Raw genomic sequence first — 17,846 nt, forward strand, 5'->3', positions numbered from 1 at the left:
TGAGTACATTTTGTCTTTTATTAAGCGTGACTTTCTTACTCTGTTTTAAAAAATAAATCCTTGCATCTATTCATGCAACTTTGATTGGCAGTCTAAGTGGCAAAATAAGTCTTTTAAATTGTGTAATATTTCCCTCACATATTCACAAACATTTTTGTGCAACAAAGGGGGATGGTTGTTAGTTATCCTCATAAACACATGTTTCTTAAGTACCTTATTACAGAGGAGCTCATGACGCTGGGAATGGGAAAGTGTGCCCCAGGATCCCCATTCTTCCTAGGCTTGCAGATGGGTTGGGGATATGGAACAAGGAATATCAAAAGATAAATGACAACACAGGGTGGAGTTTGCTGGGAGCCCAGGGACCAGTGTCAACAGTAAGTGCTACAGGGTGGCTGGGAGATTGTTTTTGAGCAGTTGCTAATGTGCTGGCCTCCATCCTGGGTGATTTCATATGTCATAATCCATATGCATAATCCTACAGGAATTCAGTGGCAGGAGGAATCACTGGGGACTGGGATGGCCAGAAAGTCTTCAGAGAGGAAGTAAGACTTGAGCTGGGTTGAATTATAGGGTGCTATTTCTCAACAGTAATGAAAGCTGGCTGAGCTGAAACCCAGAGCATAATTTCTTACTGGCTGGCTGCTCCAGATAGTAACAGCTTCAGTGCCCTTCAGAATGGAATTTTTCTGAGCCTGTGAAGATGTGTGAGGTGTGCCCGGCAGGTAAGCATTCTTCCATTCGCCTTCCACCCATTGCTTTCTTAAACACACTTTGCTTCTCTCGGTCAGTCCTTCCAAGCCTCCAGAGCTCTGGAATGTCGCTGCAGCAGCTGCAATGGCAGTTCATTGAGTGGAAATTATGCAGAGAGGGGAAAGTGATCTTTTAAGTCCTTCTTCACATTGGTGATGGGGGCTGAGGCAGGAGAGGGTGGGGTCGGGCTGAAGGACAGGGAAAGAATGATTCTGAGTCTCTTTTCTGATATTATTATTGCTGCTTTGTTTCTTTTTTGTGTGTGTTGCTTACATAGAATTCAGCAGGATTTGTGGCAGGAGGCTCCCACATTTATACTCTTCCTCCTGCAGTCAGGAAATACTAGGAAACATAGCTAACCTTTATTAAGGCCATACTATAAGTTTAAACCTTCCATATGAATTATTTTATTTAATCCTTGTAATAATGCAGGTGTACTTTACTGAGGAAGAAATTGAAGTCTAAAGGGGTTAAACAAGTTGCTCCAGATTACACTGCTAAGAGGTATAAAGAGGGATTGGAATTTTCAATCTTTTTTTAAAACCATAACTTATTGAGATATAACTCGTATAACTTACTATTCACCCACCTAAAACATACAATTCAATAGTTTTTAATGTATTCAGGTGAACAACCATTACAATTTTCATCTCCCATAAAAGAAAGTCTGTGCCTGTTAGCAACCACCCCTATTCCTCCCAACCCCTTGCTCCTCCTTAGTCCCAGACAATCACTAATCAACTATGTATTTGTCTATTTGGTAACAATGGAATCATACCCTATGTAGTCTTTTTTTTTTTTTTTTTTTTTTTTTTAGACAGAGTCTTGCTCTGTTGCCCAGGCTAGAGTGCTGTAGCATCAGCCCAGCTCACCAGCAACCTCAAAGTCTAGCTAATTTTTCCTATTTTTAGTTATTTTTCTGTGTTTTTTAGTAGAGACAGGGTCTCGCTCTTGCTCAGGCTGGTCTCAAACTCCTGAGCTCAAGTAATCCTCCTGCCTCAGCCTCCCAGAGTGCTGGGATTACCAGCATGTGCCACCGCACCTGGCCCCTATGCACCCTTTTGTGACTGGCTTCTTTCATTTAGCATTTCAAGGTTCATCCACATTGCAGCATAGATGTCAGTACCTCATTTATTAGGGCTGATTATTCCATTGTATGGATATACCACATTTTATTTACCCATTCATCAGTTGATGGGCATATGTGTTATTTCCATTTTTCACTACTATGAATAATGATGTTATGAATGTTTATGTGCAAGTTTTTGTGGGAGCATATGTTTTCATTTCTCTTGGGTATACATACCTAGGAGTGGGATTGCTGGGTCATTATGTAACTCTATGTTTACCCTTTTGAAGAACTGCCAGACTATTTTCAAAGGGACTGCACTATTGCAGATTTCTACCAGCCTGGAATCCTCAGTATTAACCACTAACAAGATAATGTATACCTTGGTCACTTATTTGCACAAAAAATATCCATACAGCTTACTAATGCTTTAATAAAACCAATTAGAAACTGGAGAGTTTTTGTAATGAGAACCTTTAAAGCTGAACTCTGGGTTTGGAAGCCTTGGCACTTTTCGATTTGAAGACGTCGATTGAGCTAAGTGCTGAAAAGGGAAACGACCAGAACTGCCATATTGTATGTCCCTTTATTCCCTGAGGCATTGGGAGGATTTTCTGCTTATTGCTAGAACTGAGTGGTTTTTAGCAGTACACGTGCGGTTGTGGCAATAGTCCAAGATTGTCTATTATTCTGAAAAGCCATTGACATTTGCTGAAAGACAGCTCACAAAAGAAGACACACATAATATCTATGCATACGTAATGCCTATCTCTCGAAATGTTAGGTACACTGGGCATCAAGTTTACTGCCACTCGATTGCAAGTGACATAAACCTTAAAGCTATTCTTTTAAAATGAAATAGGGAAAGAGAAACACAGAGAGTAATTCTTTTTCTCCCCCTTGCAACTGATTTCTGTCAGGGGCCCAAAAGGTGATTTTCAGCAAGGTGTATACTTGAATGCATCTTGAGGCTTTCTGTCTGTGAATGGGAGAGCATCTGCAGAGTGCTTACTCTGAGTGCACTGAGCGGATGCAAGAACATAAGCCATGGTCTCTGCCCTCTGGGAGTTTCTATCCTGTGTTATTACAGAATAACTCAATGCTAAGCTGTGACTGTAAGTGCTTCAGGGGTCGAGAGAAAGGAGAGGTGGAGCGTGCAGGAGTGGCAGCTAAGAAAGCTTATGCAGGAAGTGGGACCAGCCTTACACACAGCCTAGCCTAGGACTGAGCAAGGCTGGAAGGAATGGCGCAGCTATTGCAGGTGGGGGCAGTGGTGCCAACATGAAGGAAACCAGGATGTATTTAGGGGCCACTGGACAGATGGGTCTGGCTGGTGCAGAAAGTATATGTGTAAGTTGGAGTGAGAAAAGGTTAGAAAACAGAAGAGCGTGGAAAGAGCGTGGGCCAGGGAATCTGGGCGTATGGATTCTGCATTCATTTTTGCTACTGACTAGTTTTGATGTAGGCTCTGTGATTTAGCAACTTGGAGCTTCCATTTCTTAATCTGTAGACCATGGAGGTTGAACTAGTCTTGGTTCTCAAATCTGGTTTCGCATTATAATCCCCTGAGCGTTTATTTAAAATACAGATTCCTGGGTCTGACCCCTGAATGTCATATTTTTTTTTTTGTAGATATGAGATGTGGTCCAAGAGTAGTTGTTTTCTTGCTCCACATTGGAATAATTTGGGGAGATTTTAAAACTAGTGATACTCAGTTCCACCCCCATAAATTCTGATCCAATGGGTCCTGGGAGCAGCCCAGGCTTTGGAGGTGTCCCAAAGCTCCCCAGGTGATTATAAAGGGCAGCCAGGCTGGGAACCACTCATCCCTGGTGGGGCCGGTGCCTGTGGTTGGTTTGGAAGTGCCAGAGGACCTGGCTAGAGACTCCATTGGAATGGAAGGACTCCAAATCTACGCCTAATCCTGATTCTGTGAAAAGTATCTTGGGATCAGATAGTGGAGGGTCTTAAATGCTGGACTAAGGGATTTATACTTTGTTTTATAGGAAGCAGGAAACAAGTAAGATGTCTGAGCAGAGGAGTAGTATTAAGACATCTCACCTGTGTACATTTCATTGCTTTGGAGCATGATAGCTTCCACCAGGGAAAGAAACGAAAGAACAAAATTGCCTCTTCATTCATGCTTTTATCTGGGAACGGTGACTATTGCCAATTCCACTGTGTGACAGGGGCTAGTGTCTCTGCATGGCACAAACAGAAACAGTCAAGGAGAGAGGCGGCAAGAGGCAAGAACACTACCCAAGACAGCAGGGCAGTTGTAGTATGGCCTTCACCAAATTATAGGTATTTTTAACCAAAAGATGAGCTCCAAGGTGGGCTGGAAATGCCTCCAAGGTGGCTCCAAGGTGGGCTGGACTTTAAATTACAACCCATTTTCAATTCTCCTTTTAATCCTCAGACGAATTAAAGCAAGTCTCAGTTGATCAGTAGTAACAGTTCTCTAACACTTGCCAATCTCCCCTTTTAACAAAGAGACAGCAGGCCCCAGGCTTCAAGCCCTACATAGGTAAAGTATCTAGTTAGAATTTAGCAATAGGGTGTCTCTTCTCATCGAAATCCATCTGGTCCTTGACTTCCTGGGGGTTCAGATAGGAAGGATTGGGACCTTCTATTTTCAACAACTGATGTCGATCTTCCATTTATAGTACTGACTCAAAGTTTGCTTCTTGAATAAACTTGAGTAAAAATATTAGTTTTAAGAGAATGTTAATAATAACACAGATGGAAAGAGGAGGCAGAAAGAAAATAAAATTGTGAAGGGGTGTACAAATAAATCACCCTCGGGAAACACTGGTGGTTCTTTCTAGAGTCTGAACTGGATTCAGAAGCCCCACTCCAGGTTCTTAGCGCTGGTAGGCCCCTCATGTCTCTTAGCCTCTGACAGTTATAACAGTTGGGGTCTTTATCTCATAATCTTTAAAATTCTTTCCAGGGCTGAAATTTTATGTTTCCGTGACAATATGTCTAAAATCCAATCCCTTCCTGGGAGACTGATCATATCCGGTTATCCACCAATATTCACACCGCCCCCTCTCTCATTGGCTGCTGACAGCTTGTGGCAGCTCCCTGGGACCAAGCCTGGCATTGTTCCTATGGGACCAACAGCCCCAGGTTCCCCCTGAAATTGCAGGCAAGAACATTTTAAGGACTGCGGGCCCTCCAGGCAGAAACATCAAAATCTTTCAAGGGGAAAAAAACCCAAAATAAAATGAAACAAAACAAAACTAACAAAACCCAAAACAAACCAAACAGCCTATAGTTAACTGAATTTTCTACATTTTCAATTTTCGTGTGTGTGTAGCTGTGTGTGTGTGGGGATGTTGTTTCTTTTCTTTTCCTAAAAATGTTTTGTCAGGGAACAGATGATATATGCTATTTAAAATGTGTTTGTTGCCACTATGTCTATGCTTCATAGGACCAACTTGGAAAAATAACTCCCCAATCCCCTTTTCCCACCAAAATAAAGTACCAACAAATGTCATTCCACAGATTATTTGGGAGGTGTTTTGTGGTTCTATAATTTGTGATTTTCAAATGGTAGTGTATATAAGCATCACCCTGGAGGGGTTGCCAAAAATGCAGATCCTTGGTCCCGGCCTCAGTGATCTCATTGAGTAGGTGTGGGGTAGGACCCAGGTGCATGGATGGGTCTTTAACAAACTTCCCAGGTGGTTTCGATACTGATGGCCTACAGACCACCCATCCAGAGTTCCTGAGCTAAGGGAACACTGGAGAGGTAAAGTCTCTAGCCAATGTGACCTTAGTGTTGTAGAGGGGGGAGCCCTCATTTTTACTCATGTTTCAAATGAATATTAGGGACAGTCCCAATGTGATCAATATCTCAACAACAGGTGGTAGGATAAGCCTTAAGGGCATAAGTTCAGGCAGTTCAAAACTCTGTTCTCATCTCTGTTTTCTAGCTTTGTGATGTTGGGCAGGTCACCTACCTTCCAGTCTCAACATCTGAATCATTACAATGGGAACCACCACAGGGTTAATTGAGTTAATTGAGCCCCCCCCCCTTGAGGTAAGCATTCATGGAAAGTTAGTTGTTATTAGTGTGGTAAGAGTTGGGACAAAACAAAAAGAAAGGCCATGGGAGGTGTAGTGAAAGTGGAGCTGGAAAACAAATTAACCAGTGTTGGCGAGGATGTCAAAATATCAGAACCCTGTGCACTGTGGGAATGGCAAGTGGTGTAGCTGCCATGAAAACTGAAAAAGAAGTGGAGCTTGGATCCCAAGTGTGGCTGATGGCCGGGGCGGAAGGTAGCTCATCCTGTCCCATGCATGACCTGCGCCAACTTCTGTGGCTCCCTGGTGTCCCGAGTGGCAATGAAAGTCAAGTGTCGTGTGTGTGGGGGGGCCCAAAGCTTGGAGCCTGAGCAGGCGAGGACAGTGTCTCTCAACTTGGCATTCACACCACAGAGGTGACTCGACGTCAAGTTTCTGGGCATTAGAGGGAACCTGGTGCCATCATGGAGCTCGTAGCCAGGTGTCCCATCTTCCTTGAGTGCGTCCTGCGCTGTTTTCAATGCACCATCCCCTGAGCAGCCCCCAGCACTGTGGGGTGTTGGCTGATGCCTCCTAGGAACGGCTTTATGGGATGACTCAGCAGACAAGGGGCTGTTGCTTCCAGAAGGCCGCGGGGCTTTGCCGGCAGATTTCTTAGGCTTCTGACACATTCGCTCTAGATTTTTTCAGGCGCCTACCAAAGTCTGTGCACACATAGTACAGGCACGAGGCACGGGAAACAAATCCCTCTCATCCTTTTCCTGTACACAAAAGCCCTTCCCCGACTGTGACAAGATGGCAAACCTTTCTCCCTAGGGCTGTGTCTCAGTCTCAGAGCGTGAGTTGAGCCTTTTTGAGCTCTTACAATGTTTTGTTTCAGTGGCAAAGTCTGCTGACAAGGAAATATGAATAAATTTCAAGAGTAAAATAGGGGGAGTTTTTCTATACAGAGGACAGAAAAATCTGGCTGCTGACGCCACCTGCCATTGGTGACCGAGAGGCTCTCTGAAATTGCTCACCCTTCCTTTCCCCTGCAGTCTGTTATAATTCACTCCATCCACTCAGTTCCAGGAGAGGATGAGGAGGAAGGGAACAGATGCAAGAGCAGAATAAAGAATTGCCTTTTGGGGGATAAATCTCTGATTTTTATCACATTGGGAATTTCCAAAGTCATCTTCCACCCAATTTTAGAATCCAACTTTAGAAATATCTCCCAAATAATGGGGAAACAATTATTCTGTCAAAGTGGGCTGTTACTTTAAACACCAACAACAATGACTTTTTTTTTTATTTCGGCATATTATGGGGGTACAGATTTTAAAGTTTCAATAAATGCCCTTTGCTTAAGGCACAAGTTGTTAAAAAAAATCGTACAAAGGAACCAGGAAGTCATCACCTTCCAAGGATCTATCCCCCTTCCTTTGATATTTCGTTCTCTGGCCACCAGGATACACTCTTTCTCTGCTTCCTCACAGCTCCAGCCTTTCTTTCCCTCCCCCTGGCCAATGTCAACCCAATATGAATCCAATAAGGGGCCTCCCTCTGTGTCGCCAAACAAACCCCGACTCCTGATGCGGAGGAGAGATGCAGAGCTCTGACCCCCGCCAATAATAACAATGTTGTAACATGTTCTAGATTTGCCTCTTAGGCACTTGGCTTGCCTTCCCCACCTGCCTTTAATTTTTGCCCTTACCACAAACTTTGATAGGCATCAAAGACTTATCAGATGAGCGTGCCCAATAGAACTGAAATGCTCAGTCCGCCTAATTTAGCAAATTCTAAATAGCTACCTTCAACTAAGTTCAAAGAATATCATTGTTCCTATGTTCCTTCTTTTTCTTCTTCTTTTTTTTTTTATTAAAGTTCTTTTGGTTAAATGAATCAAGACAGCCACTAAGAGAATATAGCAAAGTATTTTTTAAAAAATGGAAAATGCAAGCAAATTGAAAGTTAACAGAACATTTTAAAGCGGTAATTTAAGTTTTCACAAAGGCTTAGGTTGGTCCGTATTCTGATGTCTCTGAAATATCCCTACTTTAAACCTAAGTACTTTAATAACTAGTTAGGGAAAGAAAAACTTAACTTTCCCAGGCAAGCAGCAATAGGAACCTTTCTGTTAGATTCCTTTGATTACAATAGCTCTTTGTTAACAGATTGTAACTTTGCCCCAGGACTTGTGATAAGCTCCTAAAAGTGAGAAGACTTGTCCTTTCAGGGAAGAAAAGCTTTCACCCTGAAGATGGATTGAAAAGAAAATGTTAAATATCTAGCACTTAAACTTTACTCTTATTTGTCTTTATGTGTCTCTTTGCCCCCGAAGTCTGACAAAGTCAACATTAATGTGGAAATAATGTAAAGGCAAAACAGTCCTCCAGCAGGGCTGGATTTTCCACCACGAATGGAAAAGATTATTCACACTTGTTGCTTGGAAACCCTTCTCAAATGAGAAAATAGCTCCATCTTTAGGTGTGTCCCTGCCACTCAAAGCAGAAGTTTGGCAATGATGGATTCATTTGCTTAGGTGGGATATCAAGAGAAAAAAACATCCACCATGGAAGATCTAAATTATTTAGCTTGTTTTAACAATGATCAAGTTAAACAAGTCACGAATCAGTAATTCATGTGGCGGAGGTGTGTGGTGTGTGGGTCTCGCCTAGGACTCATTTCATGAGAGAGTGGTCCAATTATTTTACAATAATATTTCAGGCCATATTTCAGCTAATGAAATTCTAGGGTTCAAAACTGAGAAGGAACTTGAGAGGTAATTCCATTCCCTCCCATTTTAGAGTCAAAGAAACTGAGGCTCAAGGTTATGCACCCTGTCAGTCAGGATTAGAGTCCAGAGCTATCTATTTCTAGGCCATTAGGCTTTTTATCCCCTGCCATTGCCTTGTTATTTTATTATTAGAGATTGACAAATGAATTGTGATGCATGTGGCAGGGGCGGAGGTGTGTGAAAGTTCTCTGAAAGATCAACTCACAATTAAGGCAAATTAATAAGAGAAAGAGGTAAGATCAACTCACAATGAAGGCAGATTAATAAGAGAAAGACATTTATTTGCTATGTGCACAGGGAGAATTACAGGGTAATTACCCAGTATCCCAATGAGGTCCAGAAATTTTTATACCCTCTTTTTAGAAGGGCAGGGGAGATGAGGAATATAGGTAATTCTGTGTAGGGGCAATAAATGCTTGTGAGGGAGGATGAATGGATGAAGGAAGACAGATTGACTTGTAAATGATTTTCTTTGCAAATTAAATTAACCTGAGAGACAAGTATTATATTTAAAATTATTTGGGCCAGGTCTGGTTGCATTCTTTTTTTTTTTTTTTTCTTTTGAGACAGAGTCTCACTTTGTTGCCAGGCTAGAGTGAGTGCCATGGCGCCAGCCTAGCTCACAGCAACCTCAAACTCCTGGGCTCAAGTGATCCTCCTGCCTCAGCCTCCCTAGTAGCTGGGACTACAGGCATGCACCACCATGCCCGGCTAATTTTTTCTATGTATGTTAGTTGACCAATTAATTTCTTTTTTATTTATAGTAGAGACGAGGTCTTACTCTTGCTCAGGCTGGTTTCGAACTTCTGACCTTGAGCAATCCGCCCGCCTCAGCCTCCCAGAGTGCTAGGATTACAGGCGTGAGCCACCACGCCCGGCCAGGTTGCATTCTTGATCTTCTTTCCTGTAATATAGCAAGATAACAGGGAAGGGAAGGAAGGGAAGGGGAGGGAAGGGGAGGGAAGGGGAGGAAAAAGAAGTCATTTGTTCTTTTTGATGGGTATGTCTGGTGTATGCAGATAGAGGGAAAGCCCCTTCCAACACCTGTTGATCTCTAAAGATCTTTAATTCAAAATATTTTTTATACCAAGGAGTCATATTTTGGGGTGAAATTTCCTGAGCTCCTTCACACCATGACCCCATCTTACAAGTTTATTCTCCCTCCTCTGGGTACCTTCCTATCTGGATCCTTTCCCCCCTTGATTATACTGTCCAAGGGAAAAAGAGCATTATGGAAAGGAGACAGAGGTAGAAAGTGAAGGATTAAGAAAGGTTGGAGGAAAAAGCTAGAGAAGGAGCCAGGGAGATGGTGGCCAGCTGGGCTGGGTTTCACTTCCCCCACCACAGGGGAGGCAGAGCCCCTTCCCTGTTCCCTGTCCCTCGCCAGCACTGCTTGCTAAGCAATTGTTGAGTGTTGTTTGCTAAGCAACACTCCACCCCCATTTCCCCTTAGAGTGGATGAGCAGTTTCATTCCTGTTATGCCTGAGACAGTTCCAAAACTACACAGAGAAAAGTCTGGTTATATGGTATTTAGAATTGGCCCCAGAACAGAAACTACTTTGAAAAGGAGCTTGTTTTCAGTGTCTGTTTGTTTGTTAGCACCCAGCATCGTTGTGGAGACTTGGAGATTGAAATAAGCACTTGAATATTTGTGTTTTGTTCCAGCCCATCTCAATCATTTGAGTTTTTGTTATTTAATGATAATACCGCAGGTAAGAGCACACACTTTTTTTAATCAGGCAGGCGAGTGTTGACTTCTGGCTGGACTGCCATTTAAGCAAGGGCGGGTGTCTTAATCACTCCAGGCTCCCGCTTTCTCACCCAACAATGGGAATAATAATATGCACATCCTGGGGTTAAGGAGCAGTAACTGAGACATGCTAGTAAGGGGGCTACCACAGTGCATGTCCTGGAGTTAGAGCTCTGGAAGCCCGTGACTGTCATTATCATCTGGTTGTAGCCATGCCTCAGGTCTTGCCAGGTATCTGTGTTTGCCAGAATGTTCACCTGAGTCAGGGGCTTTCATAATCTAGAATGTTCTCTCCATTTTGTTGAGGACATAGCTGTAAGTTTCAGGTGAAGTTTAATTTCCTTTAGTTGCCTATTTTCGAAGGATCTGGGGAGAAACAAAGTCTGGGGCATGCCACGGCTGTGCCTTCTGGGGATGAGCTGGCCTCAGGGTTAACACATAATCTGAGAGGCAGGCAGGGAGGGTGGTAGGTGTGGGAAGAGAGGGGTCAGTCACTCAGTTCACACTGAGGTTCTGACATCCACTCTGAGCAAAGCTAGAACCTGAAGGCCTCCATGGAAACTGTACCCTCATCACCTGTGACAGGGACCCCTCCAAGTGCAAAACTACTTCTGTCTGGGGATCTTGAAGGGTTTATCTCCTGACACTCATGCATGGCATGGTTATAAAGTTTAGGAGACTCTTTCCTACTGAGAATTCTTGACTCCAATATGATGTACACAGAGACTGTATCTTCCCAAATAGTATTGTTAGGTATTTTTGGGAATCCCTAAATCTCACTTCACCATGCCTACAATAAGACCTGAAATTACACTTGTTTTGGGTTCAAATCCTGGTGCCACCACTAACCAGTTGTGGACCTTGGCAAGTTACTCCATCTCCTTGAGCTCCACTGAGAATGCTTCAGTGGAGACTGATTTATTAGGTTACCTGCCCACATGAGGGCTGGCTGAAGAGGTGGGTGAGGGAACATAACCAAATACTTCTGATAGATATTGATGGTGTTGGCACTGACATTGGGTAGCCAAGTGCTCCAAAGATAGGAGAGGGGCATAGCCAGGAGGGTTTGCATAGCTAGAGTTCCTAGGATTGCTTGGGAATGTCTAATGCTGCAAGAAAGCTACAGCCAGATAGGTGTCCTGGCAACTTTTCAAAAAAGTGACAGATGGGACCCAAATACAGGTTGGACTCTGTTTGGGTTTGCAAGTCATCATGACATAGGACAAATTTCTTGACTTCTCTGATCCTCAGTTTTCTTGTGTGTGAAATGGGGATGATGACTATTTCCCTGCTTACTCTGCTGTGTGTTGTGACACTCAAGGTCCTTTGTGTGAAAGTGCTTTGTAAAGTTGCCATGCAAGTGAAATGAATTCACAATTCATTTTTTCTTACCTAGGGAGGTGACAGAGTAATCCATATTTCATATCTTTCTATCCTTTTCCATATTCTTTTTTTCCTTGTCCTCATCTCCACTTACTTGAGGAGGGGCCAAGTGCTCCTTAGTGAAATGCAAGAAAACCAGTTGACATGATGTGGTATTTAGAAGGCTTATCAACAACATGCAAGGGAAAAAAAGGTTCTTATTCTAATTATGCTAGACAAAAAGGTAAATAAATGATTAGATTGTGTTCGACATTTGCAGTCATAAGAGGGACTTACTTTTCCCTAACAATGTTAAAACAAAAAGACTTGAAAAAATTAGCTGATTTGATGGGTTATGGGACATATTTGGGGTTAGGGAATGGAATAGTGGATGGAGACGTACAACTGAAGAATGAGACAATCAGCCAGAGAGATTAAAGTCCAGACAATGCCTATAGAATATACTCATTTCTGCAAAGGCAATTTCCATATCAGAACAGACCATTTGACCATATGTATTATAGCTCTTTCTGCCCCTGGTTTGAACTTTTATTAGGTTATTCCATCTGGCTCCTGGTCACAATTAGAAAGTACTATATGTGAGGAATCACTGCAGTCTGAGGTATTAGTTCACAGAGAATTTTGATATCCCCACTTATCTTTATTGGGCTGCTTGTAAAGAGATTGAAGCTCTTTAACCAAACACTGTCTCTAAATCCAGATGGAGAGAAGACGATGGGTAAGTGATTAAGATGTTGAAATGGAGAAAATGCCAAGTCTGTTAATGGTGAGAGAGGGGATATTGGGTGGTGCACTGAGCTATTTGGCTGCTTGTTTGGGCTATTTAATGAATGTGGTGTGTGTGTGTGTGTGTGTGTGTGCACATGCATGCATCATATCCACCTCAGGGAAAGTTGAGATGGAAGCTAAGATCTTTGTTGTCATTCCTCCCCTTGCTTTTTTGTGTTTGTCCTCACTGTTTCTTGCTATGAGCCCAATACTCTGCTACTCTCTGCCTCTCCTCCCTAAATTTTCTCTTCACAGTCTGCCCTAGTCTGTCTCCTGCATGCCAAGGGTAATTGATCATTGATCATTAACATCCTAGAGTGATATTAGTGGGGGTAAGGGAGGCCTTTGCTATTTCAAGTTTTTGCTTCAAAGAAACTCATGGGCTGAAAGGGGTAGACATGTTAACTATGATATCATGGCAGAGGTCTAGTGCTTAGAAAAGCCACTTTGCCCAAGGATCTGATGCTGTTTTACCTGGAGAAGAGTTCATGAAAGAGAAAAGTGTGAACTGTCCTCAGAGTCAAGAGAGATGACTTTGGTGCTGGCTCACTGCAGTGAGTACAGGGAAGGAGCCTCAGATGAAAACTCTAAGGGGGGAGATTTCATCTCAGCTCACGAGGGGGAAGGGGTCCCCCCAAAGCAAGGCATGGCTGTGGAGGTGTTCTTGCAGTGAGTGGGAGGTGGAAGGGCCACCACAAGGCCCCTCCAACTCTAAGTGCTGTGACTCGGCCTTACTCCTTGGACCGGTTCTGGGAGGTCAGCCCTGGAGGCAAAGTCGAATGTAATTTCAATAGAAAATGCAGTTTTCATTCTGCTCTTTTGTGTTGTGGAAGCAATATTAGGCTTTTAAGAAAGTTTAGGCTGTGCCCTTTTTCCTGCCAAATGCTATTTTTTGCTTCTTCCTTGGTGCTTTGTTCTGTATTTTTCAAGCAGTGCTCGGGTAGCTCAAATTTGCTCATTTAGACTTTCACAATTTCCTGGAGACTGAATAAATTCCTGCCTTGCAGTTCTCAAGTGTAAGGTCCTTCAGATGACATGAGATACAGCGGAAAATGGCATCATTCTCGTTTTCAATAAACATCTCCGATTAGTATTCATTTGAGATATTAAGAGTGCTGAGAGTAAACACCAGGGTTTTATCCCCTCATCTAAATGGGCATTAGCTCAAGGTATGTCCATTCTGTTTTGTCATGATTCATAAATCACCCGCCTGTAAAAATCAAAGGCATGTCATATTTGGTTACCTGGGGCAATGATGGGCTTCCTATCAGTGACATTTGCCTTCCTGCTCTGGGTTCTTTGTAAGTACTGGGTCCTTTCTCCCTCTACCTTTGACCTGGACTTCCTGTCCCAGCATAAACATCTCCTCTCTTTAATTCTGACAGATGCCTGTGGAAGAGCAGTGAAACATGATGAGACCAGGGTTTGTTTGCATTTGTTTGGTTCTCTCCTGCAAAGTGGTCTGGCTGAATGTAATCAATGTTGTCCCTTCGCTTTGTCAAATGAGCTTCGAGTAATGATGTGCAGATGCCAAACGTGATGTGTTCGGGCACAAGGTAGTTTAATTCCAGTCTCATTTGCAGAGATGACTTGATGTCATTAGTGCCTTTATCTCCAAGAAGCCAGCTGGCCTAAAGAGAAAGCCAGCCACGGCTCGACAATGGGGTGAAAGCACACTATAAAAATGCTGCGGCACTCACTTAGCTATAGGTTCTATGTAGGAGCGTTTAAGCACTGAGCTAAATCATGGTAGCTTTTCTTTCTTTTCTCTTAAATGACAGTTATGAGTTTCTCCTTCAATTCACACCATTTGACGTAGGGAATTTAGAAGGTTATGTCAACAAAGCAGACGGTTTCAAAGGGTCTTGAGGCTGGGAGCCTGGATGGAAGCTCAGCCTGTAAATACTGTTAGCATCTGATTATGGAGGCCAACGAGTGGACGGTCGATGTGTTGATCCCTCAGTGACCTCCTGGCATTAAGTGCCATTACTTACAAACAAAGAGTCCACCCTTGTCCTCAGATGTCTGGCACCGGAAGTAAATCCTGATGAAATTATTTGTATTAATCATTGTTTTCTTTTATTGTGGCAAAATATACTTAATATAAAAGTTACCATTTCAACCATTCTAAGTGCACAGTTCAATGGGATTATGTACATTCACCTTGCTTTGCAACCATCACTAACGTCCATCTCCAGAACTTTTTCATCATCACAAACAGAAAATCTGCACCCATTAAGCAATGACTCCCATTCCCTCCTCCTTGCAACTCCTGATAACCATTATTCTACTTTCTTTCTCCATGAATTTGACATCCTTAGGTACCTTATATACTTAGAAGAGTGTGGATATTCTCCTTCCACCCCAACATAATCTCTTCTTCCCTCCCTAGAATGTCCACTGCCAGTAGTGTGGGGCATCCTTCCAGCTTCCTTTCTGTGTATTTTCATGCTTACACACTTCTTATACACATTTCTTTAAAAAGAATCAATGAGTGCATGGTGTTCTAACTGCTCTGCAATTTGCTCTTTTCATGTAACATGTCTTGGAAATAATTTAGATTTGATTTTTTATTTTACTAGTTTCATAGTATTCCATAACACCATTATTTATTTAAAGTGCTCTGCAATTCATGGACAGTTAAATTGTTCCCAGTTTTGTACTATCATCTACAGTAAATAACCACAAAAAACTTTCAACATCCTACTCTGTGCACACAAGTACTTTTTAAAGCATGATCCCTCAAAGAGGAACTGCTCAGTCAAAAGGCATGTGCACTTAAAATTTTGATAGATGCTGCCAAATTGTTTTTCAAAAAGGCATCACTAAGTTACACATTCCCTAAATGAATAACAATGTTGCGTTTCCTGGCATCTACTCCAGCATTTGATATTATTAGTCTTTTAAACTTCTGCCAATCTGACAAGAAAAAATCTTAAGATTTGCTATTCACATTTATCTACTCTTGTAAGAGAAGAATCTAAAGAGGGCGTAGGAAAGTGCAGAGGAGCAGAAAGGGGAAAAAGAAAGGGAAGGAGAAGAGAATTGTTCTGGAGGTGTGGGCACCCTCTGGGGAATGTGCAGGGGCTGGATTAAGGCCATTAAGAACATATGATCCTAAGGCCGTTGCTAGCTCACTCCTGCTGCATCCACAGCTATGTGGCCTCTTGCTACATGGTTGGGGAGTGGCCTAAGGTTGTCTATGTCTCTGTGAGTTGGCCGCACTTGCCTCTGTGCACAGCAGAGGCCAACACATGCTTGGTCTCAGAAGCAACAATGCCTTTAGCTGTCCTGGGGCTTGTCTTGAATCTGCTTCCCCATTTCCTACACTCCTCTGAATTAATGTGCCCATGATCCCTGACGATAAATAATATCAGGGCTGGGGACTGAAGCATGATCGGATTGGATCCCAAATAGCTCCACTCCGTTTGCCCAGGCTGACTCTTTTCACCATGGAAGACTGACCCTCATCTCTGGAAACACAAACCCAGGCTGGCCTTGAACATAGTTGTCCTTGTAGTCTGCAGAAGTGAATGGCCTAGGGTCCTGACGCTGGCCCAAAGCACAGCTGCCCCCAACCTCCATGAGATAAAAGGTCACCACGGTCCTGCGGTCACCGCATGTGCTTCTGGATGGGCTACTCAGAGAGAGGGAAGGGGAGGGACACAGCTAGGTGGTTTCCTATGTGCCTATCCCACTGATTCTGCTTCCAAAATAATTCCCCACTCCCAGCTACCACCATCTCATTCCACAATGATTCCAGTGGATTTTGGACCTATCTCCTTTGTCCCTTTAACTCTGTCTCTCCAGCTAGTCTAGTCTCTACACAGTAGCAAGAATAATGGTGTTAAGCTGAAAAATCAGATCACATCACTTTGTGCTTAGAACAGTGGAGCTTTCTATTTCTTGCAGGATAAAATCCACAGAATCTTTGATATGACTTTTCCATGCTCTGATGTCACATAACCTTGGTCTTGCCTCTGTCTGCTTCTCACCCTCATCTACTCTCTTCCTTACTTCCACTGGTTTTTCTCACAGTTCCTGAAGCTTCTGGCTTCAGGGCTTCTCCCAGCGGTGGTCTCTGTGTCTGAAACTCTCCTCTCCCAACTCTTTATCTGCCCAACTGCTCATCTTCAAGTCAATTTGAATGTCCCTTCTTGCGAAAGACCTTCCCCAGGCCCCACTGGCCCAGTTCTTTTCCTTCAAAGCACTTACAGCAACGTGGCTAAATGTTTGTGTGATGGTTGTCGTGGATTGTCCGTAATTGTGGATAATGTTTGCCTCACCCTCTGACGTGTAAGCTCAATGCATGTAGGAAACAGGTAGGTGATAGTCACTGTTGGATCCTGCCTGTCACATAGTAGGCACTCAATAAATGTTTGTTGGATAAATCGAGGAAAGCCAGGCATTTCCAATTTAGAATATCATTACTCTCATTTTAGAAATGAGATAACTAAGGTCTAAAGATTTTAAAACACTCACATATACAGAACAATCATTGTGTGCCAGGCATGGTTTTCAGCACTTTGCTTAGTGTGCAAAACAGCATTTGTACACTAACTTATTATCTCCTAGTTATTATCTTTATCCCCATTTTACAGATGGGAACATCAAAATACAGAGCTTTTACTGGGAGTGAAATGAGGAAGATCTGTTTGCATCATAGCTAGTATTGGTCCTCGACAACTTTGCAAGAAAGTGAAAACCAGTGAACCCTGAACTTGTTTGTTTTCCTTTAAGGACTGGCAGGTAGGTGATTGGCTAACTGCTCTTGTATAAATTCAATGAGCTAAGGAATTGATGACTTAATTACCCTACTAAGGCCCTGTGCATTTTAAAAGAGGATTCCTGGGGAAAACTGTTTAACCAAAAATAATAGCTCTCTTACACAGAAATCCCAGAGTCTGCAGCAGGCTGGGGGAATATTTACAGTGTGACTTCACCCTTCCCCACGCCACATCAGAGCGGGGTCAGTCCCCAACTCTCCTAGGTGAAGATGCCTGGCCTTGCAGGTGGCTATATTTGTCTCACTCTCTGCCTAAGCTAAAAATGTCTTCTACAGAGGAAATTGTCTAAATGGCTTCATGAGGATAAATGAAAGGCCTTAGGACATTTGCTTTTTCTCTCCTGGGCTCCAGAAGGTATTTAGCAATCACATCCCCAGTCTCAAAATAGAGACAAAAACCTACTTTAATTCATTTAATTTACTTATTTATATCCCAGGTTTTCCACAAAGGGAGTCAGCCAGAACCTATTCTTGATAGCTTCGAGGCTGCACGGGGATAGTGCAGAGAGCATCTGAGGTCAGATTGGC

At 43.0% G+C, this 17,846-nt stretch overlaps 1 long non-coding RNA gene across 1 annotated transcript in view; it reads left to right on the forward strand.

Annotated features, from left to right (window-relative positions):
- The first annotated feature begins 574 nt into the window (after window positions 1–574).
- The window catches only part of LOC105858638 (uncharacterized), a 56,499-nt gene continuing 39,227 nt past the window's right edge, over window positions 575–17,846 (forward strand). The window contains exons 1-2 of the long non-coding RNA XR_012920512.1: window positions 575–725; window positions 17,134–17,281. This is a non-coding gene — a long non-coding RNA (uncharacterized LOC105858638). The remainder of the gene's footprint in view (window positions 726–17,133; window positions 17,282–17,846) is intronic.

The sequence above is a fragment of the Microcebus murinus genome, chromosome 8 (genome assembly GCF_040939455.1).
Source record: "Microcebus murinus isolate Inina chromosome 8, M.murinus_Inina_mat1.0, whole genome shotgun sequence".
In the NCBI taxonomy this organism is placed as follows: Eukaryota; Metazoa; Chordata; class Mammalia; order Primates; family Cheirogaleidae; genus Microcebus; species Microcebus murinus.